This window comes from Monopterus albus, unplaced genomic scaffold, assembly GCF_001952655.1.
Source record: "Monopterus albus unplaced genomic scaffold, M_albus_1.0 scaffold10.1, whole genome shotgun sequence".
In the NCBI taxonomy this organism is placed as follows: domain Eukaryota; kingdom Metazoa; phylum Chordata; class Actinopteri; order Synbranchiformes; family Synbranchidae; genus Monopterus; species Monopterus albus.
In genome coordinates, this window is record NW_018127890.1 from 206,429 (window position 1) to 218,460 (window position 12,032).

The window sequence follows — 12,032 nt, forward strand, 5'->3', positions numbered from 1 at the left end:
CTGAATGGGGCTTAATAATATTTTACTCCTACACTACCACCACAGAGGAGAAAATAATTTTCCTATTTCACCAACAAGAAAAAGAGAAGCTGTTTTGGATGGTCTAGAAGGATTGCTCATGTAGCTTTGCTCTAATAACACTCTGCTTAAAATAACTTGTTTGGTTTCTTGCTGCCAGCTGTCGCTCTTTCCACAATTTTAAAAGAATAATTATTAAAAGCTCTCAGTCCTCCCAAAAAGTTTTTGCTGTGTCAAATTCGAGGTTTGTCAAATTCTAAGTTACACTTGCCTGTAGTCTCCCTGAGAGTGACTGAGATGCTGTTATGCAAAATGTTCAACCAGATCATAAAAAAACACCATATGACACACAGGGTACAGTGTGTCATGTGCAAGCAGTGTTGTCACAGAAGTCACGAGATTAGCCAGTAAATGGTAAGATCATGTAGCTGAGCTTGTGTGAACAGTTCCTCCAACAAGCTTTCAGCTGCTCATCCTTAACTACATTTGGGGGGACATGCTGAAATTATGCTGGATGTGCTTTCTAATATTTATCCAACAGTTCTTGTATTTTCACTATGTTACACCTCATATGTCTATTTATGACCATTCATAATCCCTGAAGAAGGCCAGATGTTCTGTGATTTTTTTTTTTTGTCAGGTTCTAAGCCATCTAGCTTTACAGGTTTTGGCTTCCACTCAATTGGGCCATAAAGCTGGTAAAGTCTTACAAGCAAAAATGTAGAAATTGGATGATTGTGCAAAGCCCTGGATTACAATCAGTGACTAAATTGTTGTTTTCAGTAATATCTGTAACAGTGAAAGGGAAAGACTGTGATTATGGCTAATAAAAATGCAAGGGTTAATTGCAGATCTGTGACATGCCAAACACACATCCGCCATCAACTGAGGGTTTGTCACATAAAGGACACACTGCTCTCTACGTTGTCAGTGACTAAATACTGAGGTGCAGAATCATACTAGTGGCATAATTCTTAGAGATACTGGGCTGATTTGTGAGTCAGTTATGATCACATTTTAACATCTATGGATGAAGCATTGTCACCAGATTCATCATACGGACATTTTCAGATACTTATCTCTAAAACATTGTAGATAAAGTTGGTGCCTGCACAGAATCAGGCTAAAAGAGTGACATTAACAGTCGGTTGCAATGTGAATAATCTTTTGGAATCCAGTTTAAGATGAGACCATCAAGGTTATGTTTATGCAACTAAACTTTTTTAATGATACAAAGCAAATAAATTCCTAACAAGAAATATTATCAGGCCTGTAAGCAAAAAGCAGTCTTGCTGTTGGTCTGCTGCCTGTTTTGCTCACGTTAACGCTGTTACCGCCCCCGCTAGGATTTGAAGTGTGTAACTATGTGATCTGAAATGCAAATGTAGGATCAGATACAGAAGAGCAGTGCTGCATCTGCATCTATGAGACCACTGCTGAGCTTGCTGCCTGTTTGTCTTTCCTGTGAGAAACATTGAGTAGGTCTTTGTGACTGTTGGCCATCTCTGTCAATCTCCATGTCGCTGGCTTTTGCTTGACTCTCAGTTCAGCCACATGAGCAGACAGATGTGCAAAGAAAAGAGAGTAATCAGTGTTGTCTCAGACAGCCGGCCGACCTTACAGTATATGACTTTACAGTGCAGCTCTGCTGGTATTTACTTATTGCATTATTTTGATTTAGGTCCTCGTAGTGGACTACAGCCTTTCAATGAAAATACTTTCTCCTGCAGATTGTAAGTGCCAGTAGAGATAGCTGAGTATGTACTGTCTCTATTGATGCATGGAAGATTTTGAAAGGTTCTGCAATCTTCCAAGTCAATAATAGCAGAGCTGTTTTGTGACTGAAAGACTGTCCATCATCTATGGTTTAGCTACAACCCACAAGTTAAATCCTGCAGTGAAATATAAAACCATTATTATTCTGGAGACACTTTCAGCAGCCAAGGCATACTGATACAGCGGCATAAATCTGCCCTGTGGCTTAATTTCACTCCACCAACTTTTAGTTACAATTTAAATTATTATTTGTAGTATTTTCACTTTTACCTTCTGCACCTTTCAGTCAAAAGTAGTTTTTTAGTTTACGCTCTCCCTCTTGCAGTAACTGATTGTATTTTGCTCCAACCTTTTCTCAAGTGGGAAACGCAAAATGTACATCAGAGGAAAAAAAGAACACATCTATACATCTAAACATCATCATCTCCTGATGCAGTGGATTTCAAATTTCATCTTTTTACCAGTTCAGCAGCATTTTAATAACATTTTAAAAGACTGGAAGACAGAGAAATTCAATCACAGAAAAATATTGGATCCTTAGGGAAATACACACCTTACCTGATGCAGCAAATCAATCATTTGCTCAGTAGTTGCAGAAACACGACATAATGGACCAAAAGCACAGAGCTTAGTAATATCACATTTCAGTTACTGCAGTACAACGTTATTAAGCAAAATAATGACTGTAAAAGTTGAGGTTTGAGTGAAGAAGTGGATTATTTTTCAGGAAACAAACCTTTATTTGGTTAACATATAAACACAGAATTATCATTTTTACATTATAAACAGTTAAAAAAAACTTGCCATCGAAGCTAAACAGCAAAATTTGTTCAATTGAAGCTGTATTTGTTAATGAGAGTGCCCTCATCACCCAGGTCCTTGCTGCCCTTTGCTGGTTACCCATGAGTTTTAGGATTGTTTTTAAGGCTTTGAATGATCAGACTCCTGTTTACATCTGTGACAGGCTGGCTCCCCGTGAGCCTGATCGCTGCTTGGCCAAAATGGTGGGATTTGCAATAACACACAGTTAAATGTAACAAAAACCACATAAAAAGGCAATCAGTCATTTAAAGTATGCCACTACTTCAAGAATAGCAGAGATGTGGTAAATGAGACAGATATCTTGGGGGTGGCTGTGACTCAGGAGATAGAGTAAGACACTGAACCCCTGGTCGCTCCTGGTGATGTCACTGGTGTGTGAATGTGTGAGTGCTTGGGAGCATGAATGGGGGAATGGCCAAATAGTATGAAAGTGCTTTGAGTGGGCTGCAATGTATAGAAAAGAGCTTTACAAACAAGTATAAGACCACTGACCATATCAAGGGGTTTACCATAGTCTTAAATTTGTTTAATGATATCACTTTGTCAAATTTTAATTTAATTTTTCCTGTCTGCAAATTGTTCCAAGTTTTTAGAGCAGAGAAAGAGAAGGCCTTCTTCCCCATCTGCATCCCAGCATAGTCACAAGCTGATATGTGTCCTGTTATGTACATAATATTTTGTTAACATGTCTGATAAGTTCAATAAAAGACCTAATAATTACACAAAAGAACAAAGTTTCCTACTAATGTAATACACAAAGATATTCTCCACTCTTCTCTCATGCGCACACACACACCGAGGAGGTTTGTCATTGTGTTCATAATGTGTTGGAAGGCGCTAGTCCTTTATTAGTCTGGTGGAAAGTCCACTGTCTGTTCTGCTGTGACATTTAGCCCTGCACAGCGTAACAAACGAACCTAATCAGCTGGAGAGACATGTCTCTGGAGCTTTTCACATACTCACAGAGTTGAACTAAGAGGCTCATATGATGCTAATTATTCCACTTTATGCCTATTAAAGATGTGAATAATTACTGTCCGCTCAAACATGTGCAAGTCTACACATTCAAGTTGACCATCACCATGAATGTACAGTATTCTCCACATGTGTATACTGTGCTATACTGTGACTGTGGAAAAATAAGATGTTTGTTCTTCAGAGCAGACCAAGCAGACACTGTTTTGAATGTGTCAACCAAATGGCCACTCCATGACAACCAGCAGCTATTCCCTGCAGCTCATTTATTAGTCTGATCTGATGCTGGCATTTAACACAGGTGACAGCCCTTAATATACAATAGGACTGACATGAAATATCGAAAACAGGCTCCTGTTAGGGAACTGCAACAAAATGTCATCCACATGAAACAAATTACAGTATATTTGGGATATCTGTCTCCTGTGCAGGCTATATATTAACTGAAATGCTCATGCAGTAAGGGAAACTGAAAATGAGCTGTTTATTGATCTGAATTCAAACTGTTTGCTGGTGAGTCCCCACATGAAATTAGTTTTTATTTATTTATTTATTTTTTATTGAAACTGGGCCCCAGGTGACAAACAATATTTATTTTGTTTGGGTTCCAACTTGTAAAACATCTTGAACCAATGAGCTTGAAAATCAAAGGTTCAGCTAGGGAAACAGAAAACAAAGTATAGAGAAATATAAATTGATCACATACTGTATATAGCCACGATAGAGTTCAGAGATATTTAATTACCTTTTCTGTGTCACAGAGTGCTATTCACCTATGCTTGGCAGCTGTAGATTAAATTGTTTTCTTTAATCATCCTCAGGAACTGTCTGTTAACCAAATTATCAATAAACTACACTAGTCCTGAAGAATAACACAGAACATTTCATCATTTAATTAAAAAAAAAAAGTCATCTTGCACCTTATTAAGGCTGTCGGCTGTGCTTAGTGCTAAATGCTAACGCTACTAGTGGTCCCTGTCCCCTGGTGGTCCAAGAAGGCGTTGCAGGTCATCAGTGACCATGCAATCAATAATGTAGTGTCACTGTAGGAAGCTTTTTTTAAATATATATATTTACATGTATTTGTTGTTTGTGAATAGTCAAATTCATACAAATATGTACATTTTAGAAAAGCCGAGATGACTTTCAGGATTAAAATGGTGTCCAATTGGTCTTTCCACCACACAGCAGTGGTCTGCAGTTTACTACTTAGTCAGAATGGTAGTCCCTGGGCCACAATTAGTTGAAAACCTGGTCTATAGTACATCTCATGTTTACCTTCTTAGTGTGTTAGTACCCTAACATTTGCTAGTTAGCAATGAAAGAAAGTAAAGCTGAGGTTGAAGGGGTCTTATTAGTTTAGCATATTTTTGTTTATAAACCAAGCAATTTAAATTAATTTCACAAAACTCAAGGTGCTCCCTGAGGAACATAAACACACTTCTACAGCTGAAGTTCTATGTAGATTTATTTTTGCCTAGAGGTGTGGATGGGGGTGCTTTTAGTCCGAGTTGCATGGATGGCACAGTGAAGTCCATAAAAATTTTCATCGAGTTATCACCCAGCAGTTTCATAAACCGGAGCCCATTTTCACTTGCTCAGTGCAGTGACTGTGAAAGAGCACAGTGATTACTGGGTCAGATTCACGACAGCAGTTCATAAATACTGCAACCAATAATTGTGGCGAAGAAGAGGGGCAGGCCCAGAGTCACTGCTTTCAAGCCTGGAAGAATCTGATGAGTGAACAGACTTGTACCCTCCACACCTCTAATAACTTTAATTAATTAATGTAACTAATTTATCTTTAATTAATTTAATTTAATTAGCTTCTGTGCAACTTTTGCCTTTGAAAAATGCCGTCACCTTCAGCCTCTTGTGGTGGAGCTTCTCAGTGGCCAACAATCAGTGTCTGAGCCGCTATTAAGTGAATGTGAAGAGGCCTAAATATATGCTTTTAAGTACTGCTCTCCCATCTTCCCCCTGATGACTTCAAAGTACTTGGATACAGATTAAATTAATAATGTCTTCAAAAAGAATAATCATAAGAGTGCAGGATATGGTTCTTATTACCATTGCTAACTCTGAGAGACGAGACAGTCCAAGTAATTTCAAAACAGTGCTGATTTATTCAAAGGATCACAGGTAAAATTAACATTACACGCTCATGTATCTTGCACCTCCAAACTGCTCGCAGGCAGATGTAAGATGAAAGACCCTGAGCCCACCAGGCCTATACATTATATCCCCTCGGTTGGGCTAGCCCCATACTACACAGAAACGTCAACCGAGACGTCTCTCTTACCAGCTATGCAGCTGGCCATAGCAGTAGTCAAAACATGCAGCAAATCAATGTGTGTGTGTGTGTCTGCTGATTAAGTGGTGTGTAGCTAAAAACATTCTCACGACCTCTAGTAACATGTCGTGACTTAAACATAAGAACATATTATGTCTAAGGCTACAGTTATTCACATCATAATAATAATATTAAACACCCTGTCTGCTGACAGTCATCAACTCTTCTCTCTAGTTATCCTTGACCAGATGTACCCTGTAGAAACTCATGAGCAGGCCTAAGCATTTAACAGTCTAACTAGACATCCTATCTCCACTAAACATTTCTAATACATAAAGTATCTATCCAATATCTATCTGACTAAAAATACCTAACAAGAGCAAGAATAATCAGCAGTGCGTAGCATTCTGTCTGCGGTAGAGATTTAAGGTAAAACCAAATACATCAAAGTTGCTAGAAAGCTTGACAAAAAAAAAAAAAACAGGTTAAAAAGGGAACCATTAAGAGAGGAGACAGAGCTACTCACTAAAATAATATAAATACCAAGTGGGGAGCAGCAAAAATGTACCAGAGTCACAGAGAACCACTTATTACATTAGCTTGAGAAGACCCCAATTGCACATTTTTTATTTACTTTACAACATCTGTCAGCTTTAAATAATATATACTGTAGACACATGAGTGAGCTGGAACACCTGAACAGGTACCGTGAGGGACAGCACATGAAAACGAGTTGGCAAATGAGTGAGAAATCAAAAAAGCTCAAAGAAAACCTACATCAGTGACTGCTGACTGCACTTATATTTGTATGAGAAAAGTTACTCTAGCAACATTTTTTTAATCAATCATGTTAATTAATATCCAGCTTAAAATCTATTGAAATGAACATACAAAGGAAAAACCTGAATAAATGAGTGGTCTCTTCCAGAATGACAGTGCTCACCTCCATGGGGGTCACTGAAAGGTTTGATGAGGATAAAAACTAATCACATGCTATGGCCTTCACAGTCACCAGATCTCAACCCAATTAAAGAGATTTTGGAGCGACGTGTTACATAACACCTCCACCACCATCAATACACCACATGAGGAAATATCTTTTGGAAGCATGGTGTTCACCCCTCAAGCTGTGCTGAAGCTGTTGTGGTGGCTCGCGGTGGCCCAACACCTCACTGAGACACTTCACTTTGATGTTTTCTTTAAACTGTCTGTACCTGAATTTCAAACTGACAGGTGCTGATCATCTAGCAGGGTTAGCACATCCATTTTTTCAGAGCTGGAAATAGCACAGTTAAGGTGACATTCTCAGAAAACCCTGCATGCATTTGTTACATTTTGTTGTTGTTGTGAACTATATAAATCAAAAATTCATGCTTTGTATTTATTAAATTTATGTGGTTAAGAAAATTCTCCTGGATATTAGTCGCTCTGTTAACATGATTTCTCTTTGTCCTTCCCTTTAATGGATAATTAACATTTTTAATTCACAGGAAATTCCCAGTGAGGGCAAATGTGATTCATACTGTATTATAAACTACCATTCAAGCAGCTCCAGAAAATTGTCATTTTAATACACATCTGTTTTGCAAATATAAATAGTATGGATTAATTCATACAACTTGTGCACTAAGCTGTAGAGTGAGAATCTGAAATGTGGAGTCATGTATGAACACAATATCTGACACCAGCTAGTGCTACCTGTCGAGCATGGATGTGTGTGCGCTGTCTGAATATGTGTTGTTGTGGTGCTGTGATCTATGTCTGCACTACTTGTCCCCATTCTGCATTTTATGTCGAGTGTGTACATTATTCTAATCTGTGTATCTGTTCTTATCAGTTCATTAATTGTAAGTGATTTGCACACCCTGCTCCTCATCCCAGCATGCGCCAGCAGGATGGGCGTCAACACGCAGGAGGGGCTCACGCCGCTGCTCCTCATTGAACCCATTTTCATTGCTTCATTTGCTGTTTGGCTGATTAAACCTAAATATGCCTACATGAGGTGATTTCACCTGATTTGTTCTTCTAATGAAGCAAAATGATGTTCGTCCACCAGTTCCTCACACACTGAGACTGCATATGTGCTGGGAATTGTACCCCATAGGTCTTTTCACCGAAGCCATAATGAAATGTCACAGCATGAATAGCACAAACAAAATTAGTGATGGCTGAATGCAGTTTAACTGTCCAGTTATGTTATTAGTAGGAAATTGTGCTACTGCTATAATTACAAGTAAAAATGTTCATTGCAAAAAAAAAGCCTGCACACTTTGAGTGCAAGTAAAAATGTTTGAGTGATCAGAAATGAGTAAATGAAGATTTGATATTATTTGATACATTAACAGAAGCTGTTTTTAAAAAGATATTCAACTGAAATATGTTTAGTCTCTTTTTCTAAAACAGTAAAACTGTTTAGACTGTCAAATACAGTATATTATACTCCGTCATATGATTTGTTCAGCTTTTAGCATGCACAGCACAAATATAGGGGCATGTAATATTTACCACATGTTGAATTTTTATGGGATATTTAGGAAGAACATGAAGACAACAGAAAAGAACACACAGGACAGCGGGATGAACAACACAATGTCGACAAGAAAAGACAGAAAAAGGAAATGAGAGGAAAAGTAGATGAAATTAGGATGAAAGATGGAAAAGCATGAAAAGGGAGAATACACACTGTAGGTGCAGAAAGTCAAAGGAGAAGGAAATGTAATAATGTGTCAATGTACCGGTATATCAGAAACCGGTCAGACAGTTTTTCAGTCTTTCTCCAACCTTATTACTGCTTTCTGGATATTTGTGTAATGTGATTTGATACCTTTAGCTTTGTCCATAGAGGACAATTGTGACTGGTCAGATTCCCTCTGGTTCCAGAGTTTACAACAGCAGTGCTTCTCACACACACACACACACAAGATTGGCAGTTAATTGGGTACACCAATACAACAGCCCTTTGTTAATGTGATAATGTTCATTCTTTTGTTTGAACCTTTTCAGACATGTACTGAACCTTTAAAAGATGTAGTTTCTGGTGCCGGTGAATTTTATTGACTTACACATACAAATGCACACATGATTGCAGAGCATATTTACAGGTAAAGCCGTTTTTCACACAAGTTGTCGGACTCCCACAACAATAACCTTGGAGTCAAACACAAAACTCTGACAGCAAATAAACCAACAAAGTTATGAGAGTTTACTCTTCCACATAATCCTATTCTGCAGTGAAACTGATTTCTCTCTGTGTCCCACTGTGCATGAAAAGGTACTGATGCTTACAACAGTCACTGCAAATACCTTGAAACCAAACAAACCAGTCACATAAAAGCTTTAGGGATTTAGTGAAATTTAGTGGTATACTTTTGTTCTTTGACACATTGGATTTTACTGCAAACACCTTCTGATTTTTAAATGTACCTTTCAGTTTAAAGTGACTTTGCACTCAGTATTATATGCTGAGCTGCCAAATGAGCCAATGTGAAAAAGCAGAAATGGAGGTGAGGTGCCACTGCTAAATAAACTTCACATGATTACTGTACTTTGGCTTTAAAGCCTCCTACAAAAAGCTTTAGCTCAATTATCCCTGTTGAGTATCGCACTTACTTTTCCCCCCTTTTGTATAGTTCAAAGTGTTGACAAGAAATGTAGAGAACAGGATATAAGACATGCAACAAAGGTGTCCAGCTGGAATCAGACTGGAAATGTTGCAGTGTTACTGAATGCTATGCATTTTAACCACTGGGATACCAGGACTGCTTTTTCAGATGCAGGGAGCTGACTGCCACTGGGCTGCTTTCTGACCTCCCTGCCCTTTGACCAAATGTGTGGACTAGATGTGTGTCCAGTGTTACTGACAGATCTGGAAACACTCTGGCTAATTATCGTCTGCATGCTGAGGGTTCATTTCACTACTTTAAACACTTACTTTCAGTATTAAAATCATTCCGGAGAAAAACACACCACTTTTCAAAGCAGTCCATGTTTCACAAAGTCCTGTTAACATACTGGGAATGACCAGCTTGCAAAAAATCAGAAGCTCCCCCCATTGTCTGAAGGTGGACGTCAGCAATGCAGCTGAGAGTTCTTCACTTTGCACCTGCTACAAAATGAGCAGTTACCAAACAGTATGCTCCTCAGTGTGCCATCACAAGGCTGACGTTTTTCAAGTGCTCACAATGTACAATAATCATTCATATTAACAAAGTCTTTGTTTACATGTGTACTACCTGTCAGTGGGTGGCATCACAGCTCTTCCAGTTCACATGCAGCTGCTTCTATCCCATCTGCCCACAGGAGTTTCACCAGGAAGGTGCTAAATGTGCAGATGCTCATACAGTATGTTATCACAGAATGTACCATTACCAAGAAAGCGCTTCAAGCTCATTCACACCTGATTCCTCCTCCTCTGGAGACCAGTAGTCATTCTGACAGATTTCTGTCACATATCCAAACACAAAGACAGAGGGTACTGTGCAAGTGGCAAGTTCTAGGGATGCTCATAATCTGGACCCAGAGTTTGGAGGTTTCCCACTTGGTTCCCAGACAATCCAAAGTGCACAAGCTCAGTTCACTTGTGGTATTGTGCTGATGATCATCATAGTGTATATTTAATTTTTTTTTCTAAATGTAAAACAGAAAACAGGTCGGTAAACCACAAGGAACGAGGAGGATCTGGACATTTCCAATGGAACAAAATTCTTCTAAACGTGACGAAGTTATGAGACAGATTTTTTTAGTTAGTCCACTGATTTGTGTTGAGTTTATTATTGGCTTGCTGACAGAAATTGGTTATTTTAAACTTTTTTAAAAATATTTGCTGTTCATTTATTTGTTATTTGAAATGTTATTCTTCATTTATACTAAACTGCGAAGTTGCTTATAGGCAAATTTCACACTTTGCATGTGTAGTTCACCTTCTGTTCTCTGAATGAAAGCCTTGTGTTTGTGCTAGCTTAGCATTTGGAAATAACTAGAAGTGTACCAATGCATCGCTCTGTTTTTACTTCTATATTTACTTTGACTGGTTTCTATGCTGTACTTTCTGCACTGTAACTGTGAGATTTTTGTTTCAGATCTTTTGGTTTGTCTTTTTGTTCCTATTTTCATTTTATGTATTTGGAAATAAACTGGAATTTACCAACCTGTAAAATAATGTTACCAGCATCAGTTTTTGTGGTCACAAGAACCAAGAGCTCAGAGTTAAACACAGAAATAGCATGATTCTATGGAAATATTTAGAGCCTGACACATTGTGCCAAAAAAGTGTGACCAGTAGCGTACAAGCTTGAGTCAGGAAAACAATGTGTGTGTGATTGGCTGTGCACTTTGAGCTTCTGTCACTCCTAGCAGGAAAAACTCAGGATATTTTGGCCTTAGTCACATGAATCCTGTCTTGAACTGGATTAACATGAGCCATGCAACCTCACACCTGCCATCTGCTAACTCTAACCCAAGTTCCTCCTCCCAGTGGCTTGTGGATCAGACCAAAACAGCAGAATCAGGAGACAAAATAAGTTTATAGAAAACAGATATAAGCCCAGGGACCTGAGGAAAGGAGATAAGTGTAGCCACAATCACATATACAGTAACACACTAGCTGCCTTATGTAATACAGTATGTGCTGTGATTCAGGTAGAGTTGTGTGTAGGTTTTATTTTGTCATTTATGACAAGTCTACAAATAAAAACAAAAAGATTAACAATTACATATAGAGGTTTAACCATCCTGTTTATAAACTGTTGCCCTGTTCTGACTTTGACTAATCAGCACTACACTAGCACCGCCTCAGCTTGTGTAACAGTAAGTGACATTATCAGGCAGAACAGACTGAAAACGTGATATTTATAAACTCAGAATTGGTCTGACATTTTGTCTTCTTTTTTTTAGCCATATCAACATTTTCTGGATGACATTTACATTTAATGATTCCGGCTCATCTGACATTCATCAAGGTAGTAATGGTAACAGTAAGAAATTTGTATTAAAAATAAATGGAGAAGAATTGCTGTTAAAATCATTTTGTTTGGTGGGGCATCCATTAATCAATCACAATAATAATAATCACCTTTATTTGGCCATGTTACGCACAAGGAATTTGTTTCTGGTACAGAACCGAGGCAGCCATCTGCAGCGCCAATTCCAC